This window comes from Moschus berezovskii, chromosome 7 (genome assembly GCF_049115385.1).
Source record: "Moschus berezovskii isolate FMDL1 chromosome 7, NW_MosBer_1.0, whole genome shotgun sequence".
NCBI lineage: Eukaryota > Metazoa > Chordata > Mammalia > Artiodactyla > Moschidae > Moschus > Moschus berezovskii.
In genome coordinates, this window is record NC_142466.1 from 7434693 (window position 1) to 7446051 (window position 11359).

General features: G+C 39.7%; 1 long non-coding RNA gene across 1 annotated transcript in view; it reads left to right on the forward strand.

Moving 5' to 3' along the window:
* The window catches only part of LOC129557238 (uncharacterized), a 46341-nt gene extending 35628 nt beyond the window's left edge, over positions 1-10713 (forward strand). Inside the window, exon 3 of the long non-coding RNA XR_008686189.2 lies at positions 10078-10713. This is a non-coding gene — a long non-coding RNA (uncharacterized LOC129557238). The remainder of the gene's footprint in view (positions 1-10077) is intronic.
* Positions 10714-11359: the final 646 nt, after the last annotated feature.

Below are 11359 nucleotides of genomic sequence, written 5' to 3' on the forward strand. Positions count from 1 at the left end.
ATGTTGAATTAGGTACTTGAGAAAGTGTGTTGCATGAGCTTGTAGAGTTGGGAAGGAGGTGTTTTTTCTTGCCTAACAGCTTAAGCAGATGAGAAATCCTTACTTCTCACAAACAAGCCTTGGAGCATGGCTGGTAACCACAAATGCCCCTGGAAACCAGGCAGTAACATGAGAGGGTGCGCTTATAGGTTGGAGAGTAACGATGGGAGGGGGTTGCCTTTTCTGAAGGGTCAGCTGCTGGTCAGCAGGATCTGTTGTTGGCACAGTCAAGCCCAGTGGTGCCTGATCTACTTTTTCAAGAGAGGATGGAGATTTGAGTTTCTATATGAAATAGCCAATTTTGTTTTTTTTTCCTCTGGAATTTAACAGGCCAAATTTTACCCTGATATAAGCTGCATTTGTCCTGAAGGCTGCTGGTTTGCAATATTGGCCCTAGAGAGATGTTCACTGTTCACAATGACGTGATTATATTAGAATTCTCTCATCTGACATAATCAAGGCAGGTAGCTGGTCAGTTAGTTAGAAAAGGCAGTTAAAGTGGCAAATCATAGACAAATGACTGACCTGTATTATGAAATTCATAGAATAAAACACCATGTGCCAAACATTTTATGTTAACTTAGAACATATAAATTCACCAATCATTTCAAGTGGGTGTAAGGCTTTTCTCTGGGTATTAGTTTACTGATTGTATTATTAAACTACTTTTCCTGTCCTCCGTTTCTAGGTCCCATTTCCTTCAAGCAGAGGGAGGAATATTAATAGTAGCCTGGCTGGCTGAGGGCAGAATCCTTCCAAATTTCTATGATATTCTTCCAACTTTCACATTGTCTTTTCCCCAAATAAGACTGCTTTATTATTAGAGAAAGGTCTTCATGACCCAGATAATCATGATGGTGTGATCATTCACCTAGAGCCAGACATCCTGGAATGCTAAGTCATGTGGGCTTTGGGAAGCATCACTACGGACAAAGCTAGTGGAAGTGATAGAATTCCAATTGAGCTATTTCAAATCCTAAAAGATGATGCTGTGAAAGTGCTGCACTCAATATGTTAGCAAATTTGAAAATTCAGCAGTGGCCACAGGACTGGAAAAGTTCAGTTTTCATTCCAATCCCAAAGAAAGGCAATGCCAAAGAATGCTCAAACTACTGCACAATTGTATTCATCTCATATGCTAGCAAAATAATGCTCAAAATTCTCCAAGACAGGCTTCAACAGTACATGAACCATGAACTTCCAGATGTTTCAACTGGATTTAGAAAAGGCAGAGGAACCAGAGATCAAATTGCCAACATCCCACTGGATCATCGAAAAAGCAAGAGTTCCAGAAAAACATCTACTGCTTTATTGACTACACCAAAGCCTTTGACTGTGTGGATCACAATAAACTGTGGAAAATTCTGAAAGAGATGAGAATATCAGACCACCTGACCTGCCTCTTGAGAAACCTGTATGCAGGTCAGGAAGCAACAGTTAGAACTGAACATGGAACAACAGACTGGTTCCAAATAGGAAAAGGAGTATGTCAAGGCTGTATATTGTCACCTTGCTTATTTAACTTATATGCAGAGTACATCATGAGAAATGCTGGGCTGGATGAAGTACAAGCTGGAATCAAGATTTTCGGGAGAAATATCAATAACCTCAGATATTCAGATGACACCACCCTTATGGCAGAAAGTGAAGAAGAGCTAAAAAGCCTCTTGATGAAAGTGAAAGAGGAGAGTGAAAAAGTTGGCTTAAAGCTCAACATTCAGAAAACTAAGATCGTGACATCTGGTCTCACCACTTCATGGCAAATAGTTAGGGAAACAGTGGAAACAGTGAGAGATTTTATATTTCTGGGCTCCAAAGTCACTGCAGATGGTGACTGCAGTCATGAAATGAAAAGACGCTTGCTCCTTGGAAGAAAAGTTATGACCAACCTAGGCAGCATATTAAAAAACAGAAACGTTACTTTGCCAACATAGGTCCATCTAGTCAAAGCTATGGGTTTTCCAGTAGTCATGTATGGATGCGAGAGTTGGACTACGAAGAAAGCTGAGCACGAAAGAATTGATGCTTTTAAACTGTGGTGTTGGAGAAGACTCTTGAGAGTCCCTTGGACAGCATGGAAATCCAACCAATCCATCCTAAAGGAAATCAGTCCTGAATATTCATTGGAAGGGCTGATGCTGAAGCTGAAACTCCAATACTTTGGCCACCTGATGTGAAGAACTGACTCATTTGAAAACATCCTCATGCTGGGAAAGATTGAAGGTGGGAGGAGAAGGGGATGACAGAAGATGAGATGGTTGGATGGCATCACCGACTCAATGGACATGTGTTTGAGTAAACTCTGGGAGTTGGTGATGGACAGGGAGGCCTGGTCTTCCGCAGTCCATGGGGTCACAAAGAGTCAGTCAAAACTGAATGACTGAACTGAACTGAATTGACTGATTATTAGTGACTTTATCCAAAGCATTTAAATTAGTTTTCTTAGAAGTAAGTCTCTTTTCATATGCCTAGTTCATCAGTTTACACAATATTTCATTTATATATTTACAATGTAAAACAAGTCGAGAATGAACAAGTTTGGGAACAAGTGAAATGGACTCCTGGAAACCATGCAGTTCAACGCATGGCAGCAGGGGGACACAGGAGAATAAAGATGAGCCTTCTGGTCTTGTGATTCAGCAGGTTGTCCATGGAGATCGGTGAGTTTCTGGAGAAGACTGGAGAATGTGAATAAATCTGGTCACTTGATTACGGGTCTAAGTGAGCAACATGGTGTACATAGTGTTATGATTGATTGTGTTGGTCCCTTCTGAAAAGCCCTTAGGCTGGCACAGCATCAGTGCCACCCATGAATATAAGTGATGCTCCAGAGGTGTGTTACAAGGGCTTTGATATGCTTTTGGTGACTCTCATAGGGGCAGGGGGTGGTGGTGTTAATTCTCAACCTGTGGCAATATATTTGCTTCTGAGGAGGTTGTCTTGAGTAGGAATCATTTTTTGACTCACTGGAAAAGACTCTGATGCTGGGAGGGATTGGGGGCAGGAGGAAAAAGGGACGACAGAGAATGAGATGGCTGGATGGCATCACCGACTTGATGGACATGAGTTTGAGTCAACTCCGGGAGTTGGTGATGGACAGGGAGGCCTGGCGTGCTGTGATTCATGGGGTCGCAAAGAGTCGGACATGACTGAGTGACTGAACTGAACTGTACCAAAAGTGGGGTCCAATGCTTGCCGCTCAAAAGCCAATAAAGAGGTGAGGTTGGTGGAAAGGAAATTTTGCTTTATAATGGATGATAGTATTTGGGATGGGAGATGGTCTCCTATTTAAAGGATAGTTCCACTTTCCACACCCCCCACTGCCAACAATCATTAGGGTAGAGTTTTACAGGCTGAGGGAGGGGGCTACATGTAGAAACAGCACAGTCAACCTGACACTCATCTTGAAATCAGTCATCAGTGGATTGTATGTGTTATTCGCTCAGCCGTGTCTGACTCTGTGTGATCCTGTGCAGTAGCCCACCAGGCTTCTCTGTCCATAGGACTCTCTAAGAAAGAATACTGGAGTGGGTTGCCGTTCCCTTCTCCAGAGGATTTTTCTGACCCAGGGACTGAACCCGGGTCCCCTGCTTTGCAGGCAGATTCTTTCCATCTGAGCCACCAGGAAAGCCCCAGCAGTGGATTGACCAGCATCAAATTGATTGTTTTAAGTAAAGTTGATCTTCAATTCCAGGGTTGGTTTGTTTCCATTTCCTGGTGGCCAGTTCTTGGAATTGTGAGAGCATATGTCATGGCTACGATCTGGTCATCATGTAGTTAACTTCTTCCACCTGGTGGGGGTTTCAGTGTCTATAAGACAGCTCACAGGAGATGGCTCAGAATATTCTCTAGCTCTTGAGGGAGAACTAAAGATCCTCGAATATGCTTAATGGCTGTTATTGTTTGGTTTCCTTTGTTAGTTTTCCTTTGTGTCTGCTTTTTCTCCCTTCTCTGATTAAACTTATTCTTTGGCTAAAGTTCTTCCACAGGCAAAAGGCAGGCAGAAGACATGTGGCGAAGGACCATAGGGTCCTGCTCCATTTCACTATGAGAATGAGAATATTTTATTGCAACTTTGGTTTTTGCAGGTATAATGAACCATGCTTTGGAAAGAGATAGTATGTAAATATATTATAAGAGCAAGAGAAGAGAATGTTCCAAAGTTCAAGTTGCCTTTCTTGGACAAAACATTCTGTTTGCTCACCCAGAATTTTTATTCCATTTTTTCCTCAGTTCTTCCAAAGAGCAATTATTTATGAGTACACACAAAAAATGGTTCACATTCAGATTAGGACTTAGATTTTCTTTGTCCTTGTAAAGCAGTTTGTGTTCCCTGAAGGAATCTAAAAATATACTGTGCACTTCTTCCTTTTTATGCTCATTATTTTTAACCTATTGTGGATGATTGTTTTGTATATAGTGCTCTGCATACATTAAATTCTAGAGAGATTGTTTAGGTTCATAGACATTATGTGCATTTATTTTTAAATAAAGGATACCTTTGAATTGCAGAATTACAAAAACCATAACATTTAGCTAAAAGACTCATTTTTTAAAATTCTTGTGACAAACTGACCTTTGCCGCAGGTTTAATAATTTCTGATAGCCATGATGGATGGTTAGAGTAGACATTTTAACACTTACCAGCAAACATTTACAAAGCATCTATTAAGTGAGATATCTTTCCTCAAGGAGATCCAGTGTTTCTCCAAATGATTTGCAAACTCATTTTGAAGTTTGTTCAGCCTCAAGTTTCCTGGAATCCATTCCAGACCCTCAGAGTTGAATCTTTAACTGTGAATTCTGGGATATACATGTTTATCAAAACTCGATGGCTTTGAGAACGAGTACTCTCAGCATTTTCCATCCATAGAGAAAATAGAAATTTTCTCCTTCCAGGAGTAGGTCCAAAGTGGTGGCTAAAATCTGGCAAGAGGGCAAGTAACCTTTTGTAAGATGAGAACTCTCATGGAAGTTTTGCTGCCTTGGCCTTTCTGCTTGTTGAACTTTGGAAATGTGTAGCAGTCATACTGAGAAATCGCTTATAATCAAATAGAATATGCCCAGAGTACAACTAAGCAGGGAGTGGTGATGTGTGTTTAGAAACAAAAGAGATTCAACCCAGAGTGTTTGTTACCCAAGCTCTGAAGAAGCCAAGAAGCAGGCAGGCTCCCTTAGGGCAAGAACCCAATAAAGCAGAGTCCATTGCTGAGTGTTTCTCTGATACATCTCTTAGGGGCATGGAAAATCCCAGACCCACAGACATTGACTACAGCCAGTAAGAAATTCAGAAATCTGCATATGAATCCTGTTTGTGACTGACTGGCAACCTAGGGGCTGGGAGTGCCACACAGCCTGCCTTGAATCTCAAGATCAATTTTTTTCAAGACCCATAGCTCAGCGGCCACCCCCACATGGGGACATTTAGAAGCTGAGCTTTATTGACAGTTCATTGTAAGGAGTTTGTGGGCTGTATAAAAGCCATTAATGAAACAACAGTGTAACAGAATCTTTTTGTTTTGTTTATCGTATTTTGCTTCAAAAGGAGACTCAAGCTGTCTTTTTTTCCACAGAGAAGTACCATTCTGGAATTGATTACAGTCCATTAAAACCTTTCAGAGATCTGATATTTAAACTTAAGAATGATTCTTTAGTTCTTTATTCAATATATGTGTGATAGGCAAACCTGTGACTCTTAAAGTTTTATTTGCTCTGAATACAATGAAGTGCTCAAAGACTTAATATTCTAATTTCTACCTATGTTCACAATACTTTTTTTAGTGAGTCACGCTTTGCTTCATTTCACCTTTTGAAAATGTCATGTGCAGCCTTTTAAAATTAAAGACCAAATGGCTGATAGGAACTTCACACAGCACAGCAGAGGTAAAGGTGTACAGTGTGTTCTGGCTGCCAAAAGAGGCTATGTGGAGTCATACCATAGGTCTTGGAGAGAAGAAAAGGGTGGGTGCTGTTTTCTTGAAACGCTACCACAGCAAATACTCTCAAAGGAAAAAGAAAACAGTAGTTTTACCTATGGAATTGGAAGGAAGCAAGATGTTTACTGCATATGGTTTTACACTTTTGGTTTTCTAATCATACAAATGTATAGTCTATTTTAAAAATTAAATATTTTTAAATATTTAGAGCAAGTTACCCAGTGATACACTATAACTTTAATATTTTAAGTGAAAGTGAAAGTTGCTCAGTCATGTTCGACTCTTTGTGACCCAGGCCAGAATTCTCCAGGCCAGAATACTGGAGTGGTTAGCCTTTTCCCTTCTCTAGGGGATCTTCCCAACCCAGGGATTGAACCCAGGTCTCCCGCATTGCAGGTGGATTCTTTACCACCTGATCCACTAGGGAAGCCCAAGAATACTGGAGTGGGTAGCCTATCCCTTCTCCAGCGGATCTTCCTGACCCAGGAATTGAACCGGAGTCTCCTGCATTGCAGGCGGATTCTTTACCAACTGAGCTATTATCAAGCATTTAAATGCATAGAAAAAAAAAGGAGAGAATCTACCAAAATGTTAAAGAGTGATTGTTATTACTTGATGTTGAGATTATGAGTAATGATTTATTTTCTTCTGAACTATTTCTCGTTATTTTCCAAATTTTCAGCACATATATATGTATATATTGTTGTTGTTTAGGCACTAATCATGTCCGACTGTTTGTGACCCCATGGACTGTAGCCCGCCAGCCTCCCCTGGTCCATGGAATTCTCCAGGCAAGAATATTGGAGTGGGTTGTCATTTCCGACTCCAGGGGATCTTCCCGACCCAGGGATCAAACCCAGGTCTCCTACATTGCAGGCAGAATCTTTACCATCTGAGTCACCAGGGAAGCCAGGTGGCTTAGTTTATATATACACACACACACACAGCTGACCCCACTGTCAGCTGTCAGGATTGCTCTTCTCCTCTCCATTGACTGCAGCCTTGTTCTGGGACTCCTGCCCACTTCTCCATCTTACCCCTCTCCCCCATTTAACTGCACAGACAGTGATGCATTGTATGTTTCATATTTTTGAGACATGGCATCTCAGTTTTTCCCGAGGTTGGATGAATAGATTCTATATCCTTATATCGTCTGGTCCAGGGATTTTAATTGTCAGGAACTTGTTGATTCTTCAGGGTACTGACTTCTAAGTTAACTTAATTTGGTCCTAAATTTGAGCACAGAGCTAAAATTAGGACCAAATTAAGTTTAACTCAGGCCAAAGAAATCAATACCCTGAAGGACTAACAAATTCCTGATCATATTTATGTGTCAGGAAAGAACATTTTAGTTATTTGCTTGACTCATTTGAAAACTTTGAAGATGTAAAGACTTTGAAAATACACTTTGGTACATCTGTAGTCTAGAAATTGCCCTTAGCTAAGATTATTCTACTTTTCCTTACTTACTTAAATTTTTTTTCCTGTTCTTTAGTTGATGTGCTTATTTGCATTAAAACAACCTTAAAATATAGAATTTTCCTTCTGATAAAGTTGCTTCTGGTTTAATATGAATTAAGTGCCAGTAAACTTAAAGCAAGAAGCTGATGTTTGTATTCCTTGAGCATATGTGATACCATAGAGAATCAGGGGTGTTAATGCTTTAAGAAGGAGATTTCTTAAGAGAAAATGCATACTGGTTCTATTGTCTAGTCTCAACCCTTATGTAACCAACAGATTTTTGGTTGCTAAGGATTTATTGTATAGCACAGTGAAATATAGTCATTTTATAATAGCTTTAAATGGAATATAATCTATTAAAAATACTGAATCACTATGTTGTATACCTGGAATTAATATAATACTGTAAATCAACTATGCTTCAATTAAAAAATAAAAATTGCATTTGTACCTGAAATTGATTATCCAATAGGTGATAGTCCAGAATTTTAAAGGCATGTTTTATGTACTAAATGGTGACTTTGGATATTAGTTTTAGTTTTTATGTCCCCTCCTTAAAATATAAAAAACATGTACAAATAGTTATTGTAATAATGAAAAGAAATAGTGGCAAGCTTGTTTTTTTTGTGCTGTAAATCTGTCCAGGAAAGTTTTAATATATTTGAAAGTTCTCTGCTTTCTATATTATCATTTTACCACATATGCCATAGAGTCCAAAGAAAATCAATATCCATGGTATAGTTTCACAATGGTGTGTACTTAAAAGTTTGGCATTAGTAGTTCCCTGGTTTCCTAGTGGTTAGTGCCCCAGGCTTCCACTGCCATGCCTGACTTGGAAACTGAGACCCCATAGGCCTATAGCTAACATCATAATATCATAGTTAACTGTGAGAAATTGGACACTTTCCCCAAAGATCAGGAACAAGACAAAGATTTCCCCTCTTACCAATCCTACTCAGTGTTGTGCTAGAGGTCTTAGCAATGCAGTAACACAAGAAAAGAAAAGGAGTACAGACTTGGAAGGGAGAAATACAATTGTGTTTGTTTGCAGATGACATGATATGCCTATTAGTTAGTTGTAAACCTAACAACATATGTGGAGTCTACAGATGGAAAATTACTCTGATGAACAAAATCAAGGAATATCTAAATAAAAGGAGAGTTATTTCCATGTTCATGGATTGGAAGATTCAGTACTGTCAAGTTTATATGGAGAGGTGAAACACCCCAAATAATCAAAACACATGAAAGAAAGAAGAATGAAGTTGTTGGAGTGACATTACCTGACTTGAAGACTTATAATGAAGCTATAATCATCAAGACTGCACGGTGTTTGTGAACGGACAGACACAAAGATCAAAGAGACAAAACAGAGGGCCCAGAAGTGGATCCAAACACACAGTCATTTAAACAGTGAAGCAAAGGCAGCTCTGTGGACAAAAGACAGTCTTTCAACAAATGGTGGTGGAGCAATTAGGTTTTTAATGTAAGAAAAAAGTCTAGATACAGACTTTATTTTACTGAAGTGAACTTAAAATGGATCATAGCTCTGAGTGTAAAATGAAAAATTATAAAACTTCTAGAAGAAAACATAGGAGAAAATTTAGATAGCCTGTGATTGGTGGTGAGTTCACAAATACCAAAAGCACAATCCATGGAAGAAAATGGCTAAACTGAACTGTGGCAAAGTTAAAAACTTTCCTCATAAAAAAAGATACTGTTAAGAGAATGAAAAGATAAACTGCAGTCTAGGAGAAGTTATTTGCAAAACACATGCTTGATAAAGGAATATATCCAAAATATTAAAAAAACTCTTAAAGCCTAACAATAAGAAAACCTACAACCCAATGAATACAGAGGGAAAAGGTTCAAAGCCACTTCAGCATATGTATATAGATGGCAAGTAATCATATGAAAAAATTCTCAAAATCATTTGTTAGGGAATTGCAAATTGAGATACCATTATGTACTCATTAGAATGGCTCTGATCCGAAAGACTGACAGTACTCAAGACACGCAAGGATGTGGAGCAAGAGGAACTCTCACTTGCTGCTGGTGGGGATACATACTGGTACAGACACTTCAGAAGACAGTTGGCAGCTCCCCAAAAGGCCTTGTCATTGTTGTTGTTGTTCAGTCATCCTGTTGTGTCTGACTCTTTGTGACCCCATGGACTGCAGCATGCCAGGCCTCCCTGTCCCTCACTGTCTCCCAAAGTTTGCCCAGGTACATGTCCATTGCTTCGGTGATGCTGTCCAGCTATCTCATCCTCTGACACCCTCTTCTCCTTCTGCCCTCAATCTTTCCCTGTATCAGGGACTTTCCTAATGAGTCAGATATTCAAATCAGATAACCAAAATACTGGAGTTTCAACTTCAGCATCAGTCCTTCCAATGAGTATTCAGACTTGATTTCCCTTAAGATTGACTAGTCTGATCTCCTTGCTGTCCACGGGACTCTAAGGAGTCTTCTCCAGCACCATGGTTGGAAGGCATTAGCCTTATCATATGATCAAGCAGTTATGCTTCTAGATACTTACCTGATTGAATTGAAAACTTGTGTAACACAAAAACGTACATGCAGATTTTTATAGCAGCTTTATTCATAATTGACAGAAATTGATGCATCTATTGTCTTTTAGCAGGTGAACTGATCAACTGTGGCCCAGTGGAAAGCTGTCGGCAATAAAAACAAATGAGCTATTAAGCTATAACAAGACATGGAGGATCCATAAATGCATAATGCCAAGTGAAAAAGATTAGTCTGAAAAGGTCCATACTGTGTGATTCCAACTGTATTGCTAAGTCATGTCCAACTGCTGTGACTCCATGGACTGTAGCCCACCAGACTACTCTGACCATAGGATTCTCCAGGCAATAATACTGGAGTGGGTTGCCATTTCCTCCTTGAGGGGATCTTTCTGACCCAGCGAGTGCACCTGTGTCTCCTGCATTGCAGGCGAATTCTTTACTGTGTGAACCACCAGGGAAGAAGTCCGACTTTATTACCTTCTGGAAAAGGGAAAAGCTATAGATACAACAACAACAACAAAAATCAGTGGTAGCCAGGGGTTCAGAGGAGGGGGAGAGGGATGAATAGGTAAAATGCAGGGGATTTTAACGTACTGAGACTTCTATATGATATGTAGTGGTGATGGCATGTTATTATGCATTTGCCAAAAAGGCACAAGAGGAGGACTGAACCTTAATGTAAACTGAGAACTTTAGTTAATGTAATATATTGGCTTATCAATTGTAACAAATATACTAATGCAAGAGGTTAATAATAAGAGAAACTGTGGGGTGGTGGGGAGGGAGTATGTGGGGACTTTCTGTACTTTATATACAATTTTTCCAGAAAACTGAAACTACTCTAAAAGAAAAAAAAATAAAAGACTTCATGTAGCTGTTATCAAGCTTCAGTGTTTTTCACTATTTCCCAAATATTTTTACCCACAGACCTGTGCTAGATAGAAGTTGAGAGGGACTTTTAGCACTGGGGAGAGTTGTTGGAAAAGTGCCAGAGGGCATTTGGGGAGAGGTTGACCCAAAAGATGTTTGCAGTGTCTTCCTCTGTGAGGAGGCCACCAGTGTGAGCAGATTGGTGCCCATGGAGGTTAGACTCCTCCCCTCCCACAGAGCCCTGGGAGACAGGAAATATCTTCACAATCACATTTCAAAGAGATGGCTTCCAAGTTCCACAGAAAGATGCTCCTAGGTTGCAAAACCAGCAAGAGGCTTTTAAAAAGATTTACACCTCAAAAGAATAGAGAAATAATTTATAATACAAACATTCTAAAGTCAATGTTACAAGAGAATGGAAGTCAGGAGCCTAGAGTCTAAAAGAAGCCTTTCTGAAGTTTAGTCCAGCTGAGGGAAAGGCTTAAGGCTGTCTTGATCACTTTCATCTCTTGCTCCTCTTAT